Source organism: Petaurus breviceps, unplaced genomic scaffold (genome assembly GCF_028583685.1).
Source record: "Petaurus breviceps papuanus isolate PSGF00001 unplaced genomic scaffold, PetGlider_PUasm1.0 373, whole genome shotgun sequence".
NCBI classification, from domain to species: Eukaryota; Metazoa; Chordata; class Mammalia; order Diprotodontia; family Petauridae; genus Petaurus; species Petaurus breviceps.
This window is the reverse complement of record NW_027186299.1, coordinates 2,969,381-2,975,560: the sequence shown is the minus strand read 5'-3', so window position 1 is coordinate 2,975,560 and position 6,180 is coordinate 2,969,381.

Sequence of the window (6,180 nt, the reverse complement as noted above, 5' to 3'; positions counted from 1 at the left end):
CATGTGCACACACACATGCAAACACACAAAACATACCCATGGGCAAACACACCTGCATACAGGTGTGTGCACACACTCATACACATACCACACTCATACACACACACTGAATGACAGAGTTCAGATTCAAATAGATATTTCCAAGCCAGAGCACAATAGGCTAAAATGAATCCAGTGGAATTGAAGAAGGTCAAAGGTAAAGTGTTTTATTTGGGGTAAAAAAATTCCAATGGACAGAAACTGTGTCTGGGCAACAATCCTCATGAAAACGGTTTAGGGGCCTAGCGGGCTGCCAGGTCAGTGTAGGCTGGCAGAGCGATGGGGAGGCAGAATGATGAACTTGATACTGGGCTCCATGGTGGGAGCCAGCGCCTGGCACAGAGGAGCTGAGGGCAAAGCCCTTGAGACACCAATGCAGAAGCGTCTTCTCCAGGAAGCCTCCCCCGGGGTTTTTTTGTTCCGGGGTTTCTCAGTCTGACTCTTCATGACTCCATTTGGTGTTTTCTTGGCAAAAGCACTAACATAGTTGGTCATTTCCTTCTTCAGCACATTTAGCATATGAGGAAATTGAGGCAAACTGGGTTTGGTGACTTGCCCAGGGTCATACAGCTAATAAGTGACTGCGGCTGGATTTGAACTCAGGAAGATGAGCCTTCCTGACTGTGAGTTGGCACTTTGTGCACTACGGTGCCCCCTAGTGCCCTTCACCCTAACACTACCATCTTCACCAAAACTCCCAGGGAACTTGGTGGGGCTGTGGTGTCTGCTGATGCCCGTTTAACAGCCTGCCTCTTGAAAATGCCTGGTGCACTTATAGGTGCATTCCCCATCACCTTCTCAAATCTAGACAATCAGCAAAGCCGAGATCGGGCCCGAGTGGGGGCACTTACCAATCCCTGAGGCATAGTGAGCCGTCTCCAACATGCTTCAGGCAGTGGTGACACTGTGCTAGACCAGTCAAAGGGGAGCTCCCTGAGGACAGGGCCTCCCCAGGACTCAGCCCGACGTACGGTACGTAATTAGGAAATGCTCTTTGATTGGACTCAGAGCTGTAGGAGGTGCAAGGACCCATCCCTACCCAAATTCTGGATTTCACCCAACCCTTAGATTTGGAGGGGGGGACCTGAGTTCAGTCCCTACCTCAGGCACTTACTGTATGACCCTGGGCAAGTAACTGCACCACTGCCTGCCTGGGTCTTCCCAACTGGAAAATGGGTATAATGACAGCACCTCCCTCCCAGGGTGGTTGCAAGGATGAAATGGGATCATTGTAAAACCATGGAACATAGTTTGCTTCATATGCTCCTTCCTTCCCACCACCACCCCAGAGAGTGGGGTGGATGTTTTGTGGTGACAACTGCAAGGCCCTGATGAGCTACAGACTCCCCACTGGAGGCGGGGCCCCCAACAATGGGACACAGAGCCATCAGACATTGAAACGTGGCCCCATGACACCCATCCGGGCTCCTCATTGAGAAGACAGAAGGCATAGCCTGCCATGGGGCTGGGGTGAGGGTAGGTGAACCTTCACCAAAGCCACTGACTCTCTCTCTTGGTACAAGGAGGTTAGGGGAGCCTCTGGTCCACACTGGAAAGTAACCTCTCAAGGGAAGCTTTCTCTATTCTGTGTTCTAAGGGTTCTCCAATTCTAACATTCTAAGTTCTCTCCCAGCTTTGTCATTCCCTGTTCTAAGCTTCCTCCTAGCTCTGACATTCCCTGTTGTAAGCTCCCTCCCAGCTCTGACATTCCCTGCTCTACACTCCCTCCCAGCTCTGACATTTCCTGTTCTGAGCTCCCTTCAAGCTCTGACTTTCCCTGTTCTAAGCTCCCTCCCAGTTCTGATATTCCCTGTTCTGAGCTTCCTCCTGGTTCTGACATTCCATGTTCTCAGGCCCTCTCCCAGTTCTGATGTTCTGATTTCAGATGACAGAGGAGCCAGGTAACAGAGGGCTCTGGCCCAGCCCAAGATGAAGTATCAAGAGCTGCTTCCCATGGAGAAGCATGCGGGCAGGCTGATGACCTCCAGGCGAGAGAATCACCAGGAGAAGGTCCCTGGAGGCCCCTCTCTGGGTGGGGCCGGCAAGCTCTGAAATGCCCATCTGTCATTCTGACCTTCTTTGTTCTTCTCACTTAGGACCTCCCACGCTGATAGGAAAGGAAAAGCCTTGGAATCCAGAAGTCAAAGTGTCCCCGATTATAACCCTGACAACGTCTCTCTAATGAGCTTCCCCACAGATAGGGAGCCCAGCTCTGACTTTGATCTCCTGGGCAGGGGGGGCCCTCTGAAAGGGCCACTGTTTGGAAACGAGGAATCTGATTAGGAGCCGGCAATTGGCAATCAAAGTAGCCAGCTTCCCTGCACACCATTTGTGAAATCCCGATAAGCGTGGGGCCCACTTTGATAGGCCAACCAGCCTAATCAATGGGCACTCCTTGTGTTTGGAGTAGGACCAGAGGAAGTGGTAAGTCCAGGAGGGGGGCCAGAGCGTGGGGTCTTCTTTGTTCTAGGGGGAGATGCAGACAATGGCTCTGTTTGAGAGGAAATGGAGAGCAGTCTTCTCTTGTCTGTGTCCCTCCTGGCCCCTGGGCACCAGAGCAGGCTTGACAGAGGGTGATCAGAATGAAGGAAGGTGAGATTCTCTAAATCTGCTCCATGCAGGAGCACACAAGCCCCGCCAGGTAGGCAAATGGCAATTAGAGAACCATCCCCGAGCCGGACGGGAGACGGGGCCAGCATCGTCTCTGATTCCAAAGGCGTTGGTGGGAGGAAGCTGTCCTTTGAAATTAAAGAATGTTGGGGACCACAGGATAAGGGGGGCTGCTGGGGGATGATTGACTCTGTTAACTGAAGGCCCAATAGTGAGAGCTGAGCCCTGTCTGAAGCTGGTATCACTGATGGATCAACTTTCTTAAAATACATTCTCACTGTCAACAGGATTGCGCCCCAGGCAATAGATCCGGGCATGGGAGACGGGCAGAGTCTCTGGTGTCTGGCAAAGGGAGACTGATTACTCACAGCAGCTAGAAGGGTTGGAAGAAACCACTGTGTGAAGTTTCTCAATTTACCCACAAGGAAACTGTCCCTGTCCTGTTCACCATTCACTTGGATTACACAGAGTTGGGAGGGGTAACTAACCCCATGGAAAGCAGTCTGATTTTAAAAACTGGTAGGGAGGAAAGTGCCCTGGACTTAGGGTCAGATTGCTGAATCCAGGCACACCGCAAATGTTTGGGGTGACCCTGGCTGAGTCACTCAGCCTCTGGAGGCCTTGATCGCCTCATCTTGAGGATTGGCCTTCCTGACTCTGGTGCTGCCCAGGTCTAAATTTCTGTTCTCATGATCTTATCACCGACCTGTCATAAATCTGTCAGGAGATCTGCCCAGCTCACCAAACCCTTCCCTCCAGATTGTATCACATTCTCTGAATACCAGGCCAGCACTCAAGATGTCCATCCATGAGTCTTTGCAACATGCAAAGCCAAGAGAAGACAAGGAGTGACTGTGGGCCCCATAAGTAGAGAGTTGCACTTACAGTAAGGAAACCATATTCTAATCCTGCCTCAGATACTGTGAGCTGTATGACCATGGCCAAGTCACTAAGCCTCTGTTTCCTCATCTGTAAAATGCTAACTGTCTTTTACTGCAGCCCCCTTTGACTTCTGCAGGGACCCCTGTGTCCTAGAAGAAATGTGGGCCAAGGCATCTAAGAATTGGCCAGTTTTTAGATGCTCCCTAAATACTGACTGCTGTCAGAGGTATTGCCCAATGGCCAATGAGCTGTCCTGCTCCTGTGGAAGACCAGTGTGGACATGAAAACCTCATGACTGAAGAGCAGGGAGCCTTCTAGGATCTGCTTAGAGATGGACATGTACAGACCATGGACAGCTGGACAGCCCGTGTCCAAAGGGGACAAGTAGCAGCATTGTGTGGCCCACTTGGTGCAGGATCTGGGAGCACTCATGAACAGAGGAGGTGAGAAAGCCAGTCCAACTGATGGAGAGGACAAAGATGAAACACAGTTGGGACAAATATAAACTCATGCTCATTTTTTAAAAAGTGCAAGATGAGAGAAGTGCTCATCTGAAAAGGAACAGAGATGTTAGGGGCTGCAGGCTCAGGGTGAGGAGCATGGTCATATGGAGGCTAGGAAAGGGAATCAATGACAATCATGCCCATTTCCAAGGGGTTGGCCATGTGGCGGGCACTGCAAGAGAGTGGGGTAACCGAGAGCAAAAGCAAACTGGGTCCAGCCCTCAGGGAGCTGATCATCTGGTAGGAATGAGGGCCATGTGAAGGAGCTGTGGTCACAGAGGGCAATCGAGCCAGGAGAATGTGACTGTCAGACCCTCCCACAACACTGTGCTGCTGTTGTGACCGCTGTTCCTTGAGTAGGAGGTGGACAACAGGGGTCCATGGCAAAGGGACAGTTGTTTGCCGTGTCAGGGGCCAGCCAGTCAAAACAGGGCCCCTTGTGGAGTGACCAGATGCCCTGACCTGAGGCATAGCACAGCTGCCAGAGTATGGAAGGAAGTGCCAATTCAGACCTCAGTCTGCCTTAGGAAAGCAAGAGTCCTGGTGCCCTCAGCCCTGATCACACAACACCTAGAATGCCACGTTGATTGCTAGAAACTAGTCAGCATGCATGAGCTCTGTGCTAGGGGCATGAAGAAGTGAAGAATAACGCAGCAAGCCCTGACCTCACAGAGAGAGAACATGGAAATAATCAGGCAGCAGCCAGGGGCAAAGTGCATGGACATCTGTGCCTGGAGTCCAGAAGATCTGAATTCAAATGTGACCTCGGACACCTACCAGCTGTGGTGATGCTGGGCAAGTCACTTAACCCCGTTTGCCTCAGTTTCCTCACATGTAAAATGGCAATGACAATAGCACCTACCTCACAGGGTTGTTGTGAGGCTCAAATGAGATAATATTTGTAAGGTGCTTAGCACAGAGCTGGCATCCTACACATAGCAGCAGTAGCAATCGTTATTAGTAATATTAATTCTGTCTGGAAGTAATTATAGTTATATTAGTAATTATAGCAATATAATTATAGAGCAGCAGAACTATAATCGTTAGCATAATTCCAATTAACAATAATAAGTAGTAGTAGCTGTAGTAGTAGTAATTGTTGTTGCAAAAGCAGTATACAAGATAAATATAGGTAGATTGGAGGACTCTTGGAAGGGAAGGCCCTACCAGCAGAAGGACTGGGAAAGATCTCCTTCAGAAGCTGGGATTGAAGCCGAGTTGTAGAGGAAGCCAGGGATGCCAGGAAGCAGGCAGAAGAAGACAAGCATTCAAGGCATGGGCCACAGCTAGTTGAAGGTGCAGAGCCTTGGACTGGAGTGCCCCATGGAAGGCCACGGCCCTCCAGGGGAAGGTCCCTCTAGCTCTCTCTGGTTGAAGCCATATTTTCTGTGGTAGAATTTTCTTCTCAGACCATTGCACTTAGTCAGGCAAGTCTCACTTCTCTGCTCTCTGATTTCCTGATCTGTATAAGGCAAATCTTTGAGTAGAATCAGAGGTGGGAAACCTGCAGCCTCCAGGCCACATGTAGCCTTCTAGGTCCTTGGGTGCAATCTTTTGACTGAGTCCAAGTTTTGCAGAAGAAATCTTTTTGTGAAGGGGATCTATTCTGTGAAGTTTAGATTTAGTCAAAGGGCTGCACTTGAGGACCTAGAGGGCCATGTGTGGCCTTGAAGCTGCAGGTTTCCCACCCCTGGACTAGATCATGGACTCACATCTAGACTGCAAGTGCCCCCAGAGGACTCTGGGGCAGCCCCAGCCCATTCTCCACTTCTGATTCTCTGCTCTTTCCTAACCCAACAAGCACTGGGTCAGTCTTGGTGACTTCTCAGTCATAACTGAAGCCTGCCACAGCTCCTGGTCAGGTGAAACCCCGGGAACATCAGAATTTGGGGTTCGGTCTCACTAGAGCCTCTGCTCTCTGGGACCGGCCCGGCCCTTAGCTCCAGGTAAAGTCATGTGACTTAGCTCCAGGTGCAGTCACGTGTGACCAGCATGACCTTGTTAGCCTGTCAGCTCCCCCCAAGTAGGGACTGTTTCATCATTACTTCATTCTTTGTTATTTTTATCACAGGACTTGGCACACAGTAGGTGCTTAATGCTAGATGGCACAATGGATAAAGTGCCCAGCTTGGAATCAGGAGGACCT